The following is a 12,907-nucleotide window of genomic DNA, read 5'->3' on the forward strand; positions in this document are numbered from 1 at the left end:
TGTTGTAGGTTGCAACGGGACATTGACAGGATGCAGAGCTGGGCTGAGAAGTGGCAGATGGAGTTCAACCTGGAAAAGTGTGAAGTGATTCATTTTGGAAGGTCGAATTTGAATGCAGAGAATACAGGCTTAAAGACAGGATTCTTGGTAGTGTGGAGGAACAGAGGGATCTTGGGGTCCATGTCCATAGATCGCTCAAAGTTGCCACCCAAGTTGATAGGGTTGTTAAGAAGGCGTATGGTGTGTTGGCTTTCATTAACAGGGGGATTGAGTTTCAGAACCGTGAGGTTATGCTGCAGCTCTATAAAGCCCTGGTTAGACCACACTTGGAATATTGTCTTCAGTTCTGGTCGCCTCATTATAGGAAGGATGTGGAAGCTTTAGAGAGGGTGCAGAGGAGATTTACCAGGATGCTGCCTGGACTGGAGGGCATGTCTTACGAAGAAAGGTTGAGGGTGCTAGGGCTTTTCTCATTGGAACGAAGAAGGATGAGAGGTGACTTGATAGAGGGGTACAAGATGATGAGAGGCATAGATAGAGTGGATAGCCAAAGACTTTTTCCCAGGGCGGAAAGGGCTATCACCAGGGGCCATAATTTTAATGTGACTGGAGGAAGGTTTCGGGGAGATGTCAGAGGTAGGTTCTTTACACAGAGTGGTGGGTGCGTGGAATGCACTGCCAGTGGTGGTGGTAGAAGCAGATACATTAGGGACATTTAAGCGACTCTTGGATAGGTACATGGATGATAGTAGAATGAAGGGTATGTAGGTAGTTTGATCTTAGAGTAGGTTAAAGGTTCGACACAACATCGTGGGCCTAACGGCCTGTACTGTGCTGTACTGTTCTATGTTCTAAGTGACAGGTCAAGATTTATAGAGGTCAGGAGGCTTTATTCGTGACACTGTTTATGGTTTTGCCTTGGAAAGTGAGTTAGGATATGGACAATGGTTTGAAAAAAACAGTTGGAGAAAACTTGCCAAGAGAAAAACCCCACCTCAGTCTGTCCCAGCTCTTTGAAAAAGCATGCTAGTTATCCATCTCGAGAAACTGAGAAGCAAATGTAAGAAACTGCCTGAAACCTGATATTGTATTTTCCCTTGAAACCCTGCCCAAACTGATCTTCAACGTTGCCTGACAATAACTGTTCTAGGAAGATCCTAGTGACAACCGGCTATACACATTTGGGATTCCAAACCAAAAAGGACATCTGAAATCTTTTCATATCTTTTTTTTTCTTCAAGAATTAGCAAGTATTTTTGGCCAACATTTTTTTTTTGTTTTTTTGCACTAGAGCTCTAAAGAGTTAACTGGTGTATGTGTGTCTGAGGGGCTAAGGTAAAAAGGGAACTTTTATATTTCGATCTGTGTTTGTGCTTTGTTTCATTACTGGTTAAGACTTATTTAATTTTGTTGTTTATTAAAGAAACCTGGTTGGTGTGTTTTATGTGGGGAAAGTGGAAACAAGTTACTGAGTTGGATGATCAGCCATGATCATAATGAATGGCGGAGCAGGCTCAAAGGGCCGAATGGCCTACTCCTGCTCCTATTTTCTATGTTTCTATTCTGGGATTAAAAAAACTCTGATAGACTGTATCGGTAAGTGGGAAAAAACTTAAATATATGTTGTGACCTGTGGAGATGTGGATCTAGACTAAACCATGCACTCCTCCCACCTTGGTCGTAACAACATGGACTGCTTCAGTATCTGAAGAGTTCCAAAAGGTACTGAATATGGTACAATCATCAGCAAACATCCCCATTTCTGACCTTATGATGGAGTGACGGTCATTGATGAAGCAGCTGAAGATGGTTGGGCCTAGTTCTGGATATCAAAGACGTGCAAGCTCTCTACATAGGTCCTGAGCCTCATAAGGTGGGCAAGTCTGTGTGTTTGCATTCAGCTTGTAACTTTCCAATTAGATGTTAATCTCTCTTGGGCACTTCTTGAAGTGAATTAGAAGATAATTATTTCTCTGCAGATTGGCAATTGCTTGTAAGTTGTTGGCTCCTCCCCAAGGTCAGAAAAAAATAGGAAACTCATCTTCCTCTTGAAGAAATGTGTAGTGGTCTTAAAACTATTGTTTGTTATCCTGAGCTCAAAATAAAGGCAAAGAAATGCAGGGAAGCTGTGGTAATGTGGCTTTAAACTAGCTTCCTTTCAGTAAATTTGCAACATTAATACTGCTGAGATTTCCCCTTATTCACCATTCATCTAGAAATAAACATAATTCATAATTTATCCCTTAGCAACAAAGCTCCCAATCCAATTCCATCCTCGATCAAAGAGATTTCACCAACCGTTAAATTCACTTAATTACAGTGTTCTCCAAATTTCATACTTAATCACTATATACCAATATAATCATTATTTTTCAAAACAACAGTTACTCATCATAGTAGAAAAGGACAACCATTTCACTTGTATGTAGCACAATACGTCTATTTATTCAGTGTGCGGGGGCAGTTAGTATCTGACAATATGATGTACATTGCTGAAGTATTCACAGATGAGAAAGAACACACGAGCTGGAAACCTTAATTAACAGCAAAAAAGTGTTAATGCTGCAGATACTGGATCAGCAAACATTATCTCACATGAATTGATTTTTACATTGCAACCGGCATTTGTTACTTGTGGTACGAAAAAGACTGTCTCTAGGGGCAAAACAGGCAATAGTTGTCAGGTACAACATAATACAAGAAGGTAGCAGTCTGTGTTTGTGAGAAACAAAGTGTGAATGAACTGTCAGCCAATTTGAACCCTTCCCATTTTCCTGGAGGAGCATCAACCATTGATTCAGGACAGATTCCCAGTGCTAATAGTGACTCATTGGGAGCTCACCATTCATTGAGAGGAGAATCAAGTGCTGCAGCAGCATTTCATTTGACACAGCTGCATAAAATAGAGAGTCTCCTGTTGTATTCCAAAAATTAAGATGGACAGGTACTGGAAGATGAGTCTAGACAAAAATTACTTGTTAGAAAATTAATTGTTCAAAGTCTTGAACTTCTATGATACTTGGCCCCTGTCCCCAGAAGATGGAACACTTCTTGAATACCAGCATTTCCCCTCCAGAGACAGATCTTGGGCAAAAATGGGAGTAAATGGCATGGAGACCCAAGTTCTGCTCACTCAATATCATTTATATTCAACAATGTGATCAATAGGAACGTGGCATGATCTATCCAAAAGAGAGTGCGGTCAAATTCTGGTGATCTTTATCATGAACAAGGATTCAAAGAAGATTTCAAGCCTCATTTACTTGTATTACATGATATGGTACCACATGAAAATAGGCAGTATTCAGAAGGAAAATCTAGGTCAAGTTTAACTACACGTGTTCTACTTTGCTCCAATTTTAAAAAATCCTCTTTATGATTTGAGTTTCTATAAGATTTATATTAACTTTGCATGTCAGTATCTGAAAATGGAGATGGGTTTGATTTCCTACTTTATTGGTTTCCTGTCTCCGCAGTGTTGCATAGAGAGATGGAGATTGGAGACAATTTTTTTTGAGACAGGGAGGGAAAATTATAATTGGCATCTATGCTTTTACACACTAAGAACAACACTGATGAAAGTCAGTTACTCCTTCAGCTGCAATTGGCAAGTGGCTTGTTTGTGAAGCTGGTCTAAAGCGAAGTATACAAAACTAAACTTTAGGAAATAATGAATTTCACTTCTCAGTTGTCAGCTGCCATCAACTCACATGATTAATAGTCTGCAGCGTACTATTACTCTAGTGCTGGCTATTGCCAGGCAAAGCTCAGACTACACATATATCATCAAAGGACATGTACTATCATCAGTCTGATGTTGAAACATGAGGGGTTTAACAAGATGCTGAAAACAGAAGGTCAGCTTCCAAAACTACAAAGAAACAGACCTCTGCAGCTTCTCAATTAGTGCCACAATTAGAACATTCATTACACCAATATGCTGTATAAATACTAAGGATCCACAAAAGGCCCACAGTGCATGAGCTCATCTCCATTGTTGCATCTGAGCACCAAATACACCGTCCCATACACATTTTCTCTTGCATGCGTCTGAATCAAGATCCAATTCACTATCTCATTTTTTCCCAAGAACAACCTGCAATTGTATAATGTCTTTAGCACATCAAAGCATCCCAGCATACTTCACAATGAGAAAAATCACCATGAAGTGAATAAGAAGAATTAAGGGAGGTGACTAAAGGTAGGGTCGAAAAGGTAGGATTTGAGCGGCTTTTAAAGTCGGGAAAAAATACAACCAGGAAGAGGGGTTCAGGGTGCAGGATATGATGGTTCTGCCACCTGTAGTAAGGGAAGGCTAAGGTGCAATGTGGTCCGGAGTGACATTAAGGATATTTATGAAGAATATGTTGGGTGATGGATAGCCAGTGCAAGCCAGCAAAGATGGGGGAAAAATGGTGAGCAGAACTCAGTAATAAAGATGCAAGTAACAGAGTTTTGGATAAGTAGAGTTCATAAGACTGGCAGAAAGAATATTGTAGAAGCTGGGCCTGAAAGTGAGAAATGGTAATAGGGGCTTCTATGGTGGAGGAAGTGCAGTTGGGATGGAAGCAGAAATAAACGATCTTGGTGTAGACTGGGTATTCTAATAATAGAATGGAACTACTCCAAGAAATACTCCATGATTAATACTGTTTTCTACTTTCAATTTTGATTACTGTGCTGCACCATGTGCCTAGTTTTTACACCTAGGTTTTGTAATGCAAAAAAAAACTCTTGGCTGTACATTATTAGATGATTGCTGCTGGAGAAAATAAGGAGAGAGAGAGACTTGGCACCAAGGCAAGAAGGAGATAAAGATAGGATGAGCAAATCCTGTCAGTACAGTGAGCTTAATTCAATGAATGGCCATTTCTCATTCCTAACTTACTACATTATTTGCGACAATACATAACAGAAACTCAATACATTTTAGATTTCTCGTTTTAATTTTAATCTCCTTTATTGTTAGCAGATATGTATGCACGTTTGTAATTAAAACACTATTCATCCAGATCTGCTCACCTGTAATAACTTTCCGTTTCTACTTCAAAAGAAGCAAATATATGGTGGGAACCAAAATGCTATTGTATCAATTGGTTTCTAAGTTTGTTGCAACTTGTAAAATTATTTTTATAAAATTAATAAACAGAAAAGAACCAGTGAAGAGTGAGAAATGAGATTCAATAATGCAAAACGCATGAACTGCTTTAATAAAAGTTAGATTTACAGATATATTTACAATTTTACAATCTTCACAGTTTCAATTTATACATAGAAGTCAAAATGAAGTAGGATGTTCATTTCTGTAAGGTGACTGCCATTCTACGGACTGCTGTGTTTCTTGGCTTCATTTTAACCAGCGGTAGGTCAAAACCACAATCTCCTGTTGAAGGACAAATAATGATCTTTATTTCTGGTACATTTTTTAGTTCTTAAACTGAAGCTTTCACCAACTTGAAAACATTCAGTGCCTATTCTAAAATCCATTCAGGTATTCTATTTACTTGGCATTGGAATCCCCAAGAAAAACATTCATAGCTTGTATAAAATTACTGCTGGATGCATGATTCACATCTGACTTAAAACACAAAATTTCTTGGGATATGAAAGTTGCTGGTTAGGCCCGCATTTATTTCCCATCCCTAGTTATCCTGAGAAAGTAGTGGAGTGAGCCTTCTTCAAGGCAGGGAGGAGATAAAGATAGGATAAGCAAATCCTGTCAGTACAGTGTGCTTGATACAACTGAGAGGCTTGCTTTGCCAAATATGAGAGCAGTTAACAATCAACCATGTTGATGTGGGGTTGGAGTCACATATCAGCCAGGCCAGGTAAGGGGAGCATGTTTCCTTTCCAAAAGGACATATTATGAACAAATTGGACTTTGACGACAATCTGACAGTTTCATGGTCACTTTTACTGATATCAGGTTATTTCCAGATGTTTTTAAAAAACTGAATTTGAACTCATGGGGCATAAATTTTGATTTTGTGCAATAGTGTAAAACATCTGATAGCCACTCGGCTGCCCATAGAAAACACAGAAAAATAGGAGCAGGAGTAGGCCATTCGGCCCTTCGAGCCTGCTCCACCATTCAATACGATCAAGGCTGATTATCCAAACTCAGTAACCTGCTCCCGCTTTCTCCCCATATCCCTTGATCCCATTAGCCCTAAGAACTCTAACGTTTTCTTGAATATATTTAATGATTTGGCCTCAACTGCTTTCCGTGGTAGAGAATTCCACAAGTTCACCACTCTCTGGGTGAAGAAATCTATCCTCATCTCGGTCCTAAATGGCTTACCCCTTATCCTTAGACTGTGACCCCTGGTCCTGGGCTCCCCCACCATCGGGAACATCCTTCCTGCATCTAGTCGGTCCAGTTCTGTTAGAATTTTGTTACATTTCACTCAATTTTAACTTCAATCGAAATATAAATTGGCAGAGATTCAAGCAGAGACACGATAGACCAAATGGCCTCCTTTTGTGTTGTAAATATTTCTATGTTTATTTCTTTCTATGTAAAACAGGCTGCCGAATCACTTTCGTCGCTTCACGCTATCGCACAATGCTAAGATCTGCCCCGCGTTCTCTAGATTATTAGCCCAGGCCTCTGGATTACTCATCCACTAACAGCCACTACACTACTATATACTTTTGTAGTGTTTATCGGCAATTGCTTTAGAATAGAGAACAGAAAATATTATTCTCTGTTCCATGAAAACTGGAGACACTTGCTGATGTGGCCTCCCATTAGGTGTTTAGACAGTACCTGCCAAACAATTATTTTGCTGACCATGTCCTAGTTTTTGTTCACTTTCATTTACAACATTGAGTTACTAACAGTCAAAATTGGGCCTGACACTGCATAAACCTAAGGTGGGGGAAACTGCATGAAACAGGTGATAGATAAATTTTAAGGCATACAAATGCTGAAAGATAAATTGTCCACATAAAAGAATGTTGCTAGTCTTCACAGAGATTTCAAAAATTTTTGATCTATACTTCAGCATTTGCAAAGGTTGAACAACAAAAAAGTATGGAAGAATCCACTGATTGGTACAGTAAATGTGAAGGCAGAAAACTGAGTCTCTTCTCAAATAATGGAATGGCACAACACTCCAACTCCTTGCCTGATGGTTAATGAAGTGCTGCTGGATGTTGAATGAGGTGAAGGTAATTCTGTTTGCTACTCAAACGCAATATTTTCAGAGAACAACATATCCTGGAATAACATAGCAACGATAGTAGGCCATTCAGCCCCTCGAGCCGGTTCTGCCATTTAATTAGATTATGGCTGATCTGTATCTTAACGCCATCTGCTTTGTTTCCATATCTCTTAGTACCCATGCTGACAAAAATCTGTGGGGAAGGAGTTCCAGGTTCCCACTACCCTTTGTGTGAAGAAATGCTTCCTTACATCATCCCTGAACAGCCCAATTTTAATTTTAAAGTTATGTCCTTTGTTCTGGACTCAACCAGCAGACAAAATAGTTTCTATTTACTCTATCAATCCTTTAATCATCTTAGATAATCATCCCGTAATCATCTATAGTCAAAGGAATGCAAGCCTAGTCTTTCCAACCTTAACTCTTAGCCTCAGTATCATTCTGGTGAATCTGCACTGCACCTCCTGCAAGTCCAATATATCCTTGCTGAGTGCAGTGACGAGAACTGAATGCAAGTACTCCAGATGCAATCTAACCAGAGTTTTATACAACTCTAATGAGAAGGTAGCAGGAGAGCACTCAAGGATGAAGCTGATTGTTATTACCAATGGTAGTGCAGCCTTATGATGCGTGCTAGCTGCACGTAAACATGCAACAGACGGCATAGCTCTGCATGTGACCTGTATAGCCAATGCTATATCGTCATTACCAGGCAGAGAAGTCTCAGCCTGTAGATATTGATCTGTGGATAATTGCAGGTGGGCACAGCTCTCTGAGGCAGCCTGACCTGCCTGGCATCCCTTTATTGACCTCTCTTCTTTCAAAAACAACGATGAATTCCCATTGAGAAATCAATTATCTTAATTCCACTAACAACATTTCTGTTGTGATGAGATATTATAAGCCATCATCCCAAATCCAGAAACAATGTCGTTTCTGTGAAAATGTCAGTCACTATGTTCTGAATATATAGTGTTATGGAGTATCAGGGGAGAGAAATAAGGTTATAATTTAACTGAGTCGTTCAGGTAACATCAAACAGCAATGAAACAAAATGGCTTCCAGACATCATCTGAACTTGGCCTTAAGCTTTTTTAAAAAGATCAAATTGCGAAGATGTTTCAAAACACTGAAAATATTGTGCATGATTAAAAACAGAACTGTATTTAATAGAAGATAGTCCAAGACTACAGAAGAGACATGATTAAAGAAGAATGTAATGGAACACTGTAGTTTCAGCAATGATTCACCAGAATGATAACAAGAATGAAGGGACTTAGCTATGGTGAAATCCTGAGTAAATTGGGATTATGGTCCCTGATGAGATGATCAAGGGACGATCTGACTGAGGTGTTTAAAATAATGAAGGGGATTGATATGGAAAGATTCTTCACTCTAACAGGAGATGCTGAATAAGGTGATATAATCGTAGATTTGCATTAAGGCAGTTAAACATGAATCAGGAAGAATATCTACTGCTCCAGAATTCCATAGCTGCAGAATCAATAGAGGCTTACAAAAGGGAGATAGATATTTCCTTTGCAAGTAAGGGTATTAAGGAATATATGGAAAAGAAGGGATTTATGATTCAAAAGGTTGAATTGCATTGTTAATAAATGGTGGAACAGATCTGACAAGCTTAGTCCTGTTCGACTACAGTTCTAAAACAGAATTCGAAGGTGAAGAGCTATTATAATGCTCTGTATTACAGTCCACTTAAATGATTGTGCCCAGCCTTGAAAGCACGTTACCAAGTTTCCATGAAAAGAAATACCCAAATGAGGTAGGTGCAGGGCATTGCTAGAGTTCAAATTCAGCCCTGCATTAACTACAATTTCGAATCTTACAGCTTAGTTTCAGAATATAAGTTGCTAAAAATTCAGATTTTACTTTTGAAAAGAACAACTTTCATTTATGTAGCATTTTACACATCCTCAAGTTGTGTCAAAGCACTTCACAAGGAAGTCACCAGCACACCAAAAGAGCTCCCTACTCTCCTTCAAATAGTGCCATGGGATCTTTTACATTCACCTGAACAGGCAGACAATAACTTGGTTTAAAATCTCATCTGAGATATTGTACCCCTGAAAATGCAATGTGTACTACAATGAAATATCAGCCTAGATTAAATGCTCAAATCCTGAAGCAGGGCTTGAGCACACAACCTTTTAACTTAGATGAGAATGCTACGACTGGGCCAGCTAACAACCTGCATAAATTTTAGGTGCAGATTCTATATCAGAACCTTCAGAAAAAACCTCACCCTGTAGATTCTCTTTTCAGATGCTGATGGAACTGTTGTGCATTTCTGGAGTTTTCTGTTCGTTCCAAAATTCCAGTTTTATTTTTAGCTCTATAGTTTATTTCTTCCTTCCTCTAGAAAGGGTCTGAGCTCACTTAGCACTTGTCCAGGATAGCACTTTTTAAAATAAAAGGCTTACTATGGTAAATGTAAAGCACAGACTACCTCTGTGATGCTAGGTGTTGGAGCATTGCTGATAATCATGATTACCATCCTTGATAAAAAGTTAGGAAATAATCGTACTATACAAGGAACTTATAAATGGCCAAACTCCTCATTATGGGAACATAATCCTCTGGATGCTATACATTGACCTGAAAATACAGTTAACGTTAATTTCACCTCAGTCTTAATTGTCATAGTTAATACTTTAATCATCCCCATTCTTGTGATTCAAAAGGGATCATCAAACATGACATTTTCATTTTGTGTACTCAGTTCTGCTGAGAGCTGATTTGAGAGTAAGGCAGTTGTTTTGCTATACTGCTACGTATTGCTACATTGCAGCATTTCTACATTAAGAACATTCAGTAACTGAAATACATGGCCCAGATATTTACATAACACTGATATTCAGCATTCAGAGATTTAACAGATGAATCATTCAATCATCTTACAAACGACATATTTAGGTGGTAATGAGCCACATTGACCAGAAAGATCTACTTCTAATTTGTGCTGAGTTAATTGATCTGAGTCAGAAATTACATTACAATCATCAACATTACTGGGCTGGCATGGGGAAAAACTTTAGTGATGAATGGAAACTGGCCTGTCAAATAATTCCTGATGGAAGGTGCATGTCTGCATATGGACTTAGGTAGTGGCATGATTGAGACTGAATAAAATGCCCACTTCCCCATTAAAATGTATGTAACTCCCATGGAATTGACGGATGAGCTTCAGTTGTTGGGATGGGTTTTCACTATCTACATTCAGACATGAAGAATGGCTCCTTAAAGTACAAATAGCCTGGTGTATCCAAACACCTGTACACAAGAATGAACATAGAACAGTACAGCACTGTACAGGCCCTTCGGCCCACGATGTTGTGTCGAACCTTCAACCTACTCTAAGATCAAACTAACTACCTACCCTTCATTCTACTATCATCCATGTACCTATCCAAGAGTCGCTTAAATGTCCGTAATGTATCTGCTTCTACTACCACCGCTGGCAGCGCATTCCACGCACCCACCACTGTGTAAAGAACCTACCTCTGACATCTCCCCGAAACCTTCCTCCAATCACCTTAAAATTATGCCCCCTGGTGATAGCCCTTTCCGCCCTGGGAAAAAGTCTTTGGCTATCCACTCTATCTATGCCTCTCATCATCTTGTACCCCTCTATCAAGTTACCTCTCATCCTTCTTCGCTCCAATGAGAAAAGCCCTAGCTCCCTCAAACTTTCTTTTTAGGACATGCCCTCCAGTCCAGGCAGCATCCTGGTAAATCTCCTCTGCACCCTCTCTAAAGCTTCCACATCCTTCCTATAATGAGGTGACCAGAACTGAACACAATATTCCAAGTGTGGTCTAACCAGGGCCTTATAGAGCTGCAGCATAACCTCACGGTTCTGAAACTCAATCCCCCTGTTAATGAAAGCCAACACACCATACGCCTTCTTAACAACCCTATCAACTTGGGTGGCAACTTTGAGCGATCTATGGACATGGACCCCAAGATCCCTCTGTTCCTCCACACTACCAAGAATCCTGTCTTTAAGCCTGTATTCCACATTCAAATTCGACCTTCCAAAATGAATCACTTCACACTTTTCCAGGTTGAACTCCATCTGCCACTTCTCAGCCCAGATCTGCATCCTGTCAATGTCCCGTTGCAACCTACAACAGCCTTCCACACTATCCACAACTCAAGCAACCTTCGTGTCATCGGCAAACTTGCTAACCCAGCCTTCCACTTCCTCATCCAAGTCATTTATAAAAATCACAAAGAGCAGAGGTCCCAGAACAGATCCTTGTGGAACACCACGGGTCACCGAGCTCCATGCTAAATACTTTCCATCTACTACCACCCTCTGACTTCTATGGGCCAGCCAATTTTGTTTCCAGACAGCCAATATTCCCTGAATCCCATGCCTCCTTACTTTCTGAATGAGCCTACCACGGGGAACCTTATCAAACGCCTTGCTAAATTCCATATACACCACATCCACTGCTCTTCCTTCATCAATGTGTTTTGTCACATCTTCAAAGAATTCAATAAGGCTTGTGAGGCATGACCTGCCCCTCACAAAGCCATGCTGACTGTCTCTAATCAAACTATGCTTTTCCAAATAATCATAACTCCTGTGTCTCAGAATCCTCTCCAATAATTTGCCCACTACCGACGTAAGACTGACTGGTCTATAATTCCCAGGGTTATCCCTATTCCCTTTCTTGAATAAGGGAACAACATTTGCCACCCTCCAATCATCCAGTACTACTCCAGTGGACAGTGAAGATGCAAAGATCATCGCCAAAGGCGCGGCAATCTCTTCCCTCACTTCCCGTAATATCATTGGGTATATCCCGTCTGGCCCCGGGGACCTATCTGTCCTCATATCATTCAAAATTTCCAGCACATCCTCCCTCTTAACATCAACCTGTTCGAGCATATCAGCCTGTTCCACGCTGTCCTCACAAACGATCAGGTCCCTCTCACTAGTGAATACTGAAGCAAAGTATTCATTTAGGACCTCCCCTACCTCCTCCGACTCCAGGCACAAGTTCCCTCCACTATCCCTGATTGGCCCTACCCTCACTCTGGCCATCCTCTTGTTCCTCACATAAGTGTAGAACGCCTTGGGATTTTCCTTAATCCTACCCGCCAAGACTTCTTCATGTCCCCTTCCAGCTCTCCTAAGTCCATTCTTCAGTTCCTTCTTGGCTACCTTGTAACCGTCTAGAGCCCTGCCTGATCCTTACTTCCTCAACCTTAAGTAAGCTTCCTTCTTCCTCTTGACTAGCTGTTCCACATCTCTTGTCATCCAAGGTTCCTTCACCCTACCATTCCTTCCCTGCCTCATCGGGACAAACCTATCCAGCAGTCGCAGCAAGAGCTCCCTAAACAACCTCCACATTTCTGTCGTGCATTTCCCTGAGAACATCTGTTTCCAATTTATGCTCCCCAGTTCCTGCCTAATAGCATTGTAATTCCCCCTTCCCCCAATTAAATATTTTCCCATCCTGTCTGCTCCTGTCCCTCTCTATGACTATAGTAAAGGTCAGGGAGTTGTGATCACTATCACCGAAATGCTCTCCCACCGAGAGATCTGCCACCTGGCCTGGTTCGTTGCCAAGCACCAAGTCCAACATAGTCTCCCCTCTAGTCGGCCTATCTACATATTGAGTCAGGAAACCTTCCTGGACACACCTGACAAAAACTGCTCCATCCAAACTATTTGCACTAAGGAGGTTCCAATCAATATTAGGGAAGTT

General features: G+C 40.5%; 1 protein-coding gene across 1 annotated transcript in view; it reads right to left on the bottom strand.

The window, feature by feature from the left end:
• Positions 1-5,270: 5,270 nt before the first annotated feature.
• Positions 5,271-12,907, bottom strand: part of LOC137369818 (KH domain-containing, RNA-binding, signal transduction-associated protein 3-like) — a 327,473-nt gene continuing 319,836 nt past the window's right edge. The window contains exon 11 of the transcript XR_010975020.1: positions 5,271-5,383. The gene's annotated coding sequence lies outside the window, so the exon portion shown is untranslated. The remainder of the gene's footprint in view (positions 5,384-12,907) is intronic.

The sequence above is a fragment of the Heterodontus francisci genome, chromosome 5, assembly GCF_036365525.1.
Source record: "Heterodontus francisci isolate sHetFra1 chromosome 5, sHetFra1.hap1, whole genome shotgun sequence".
Taxonomy (NCBI): Eukaryota; Metazoa; Chordata; class Chondrichthyes; order Heterodontiformes; family Heterodontidae; genus Heterodontus; species Heterodontus francisci.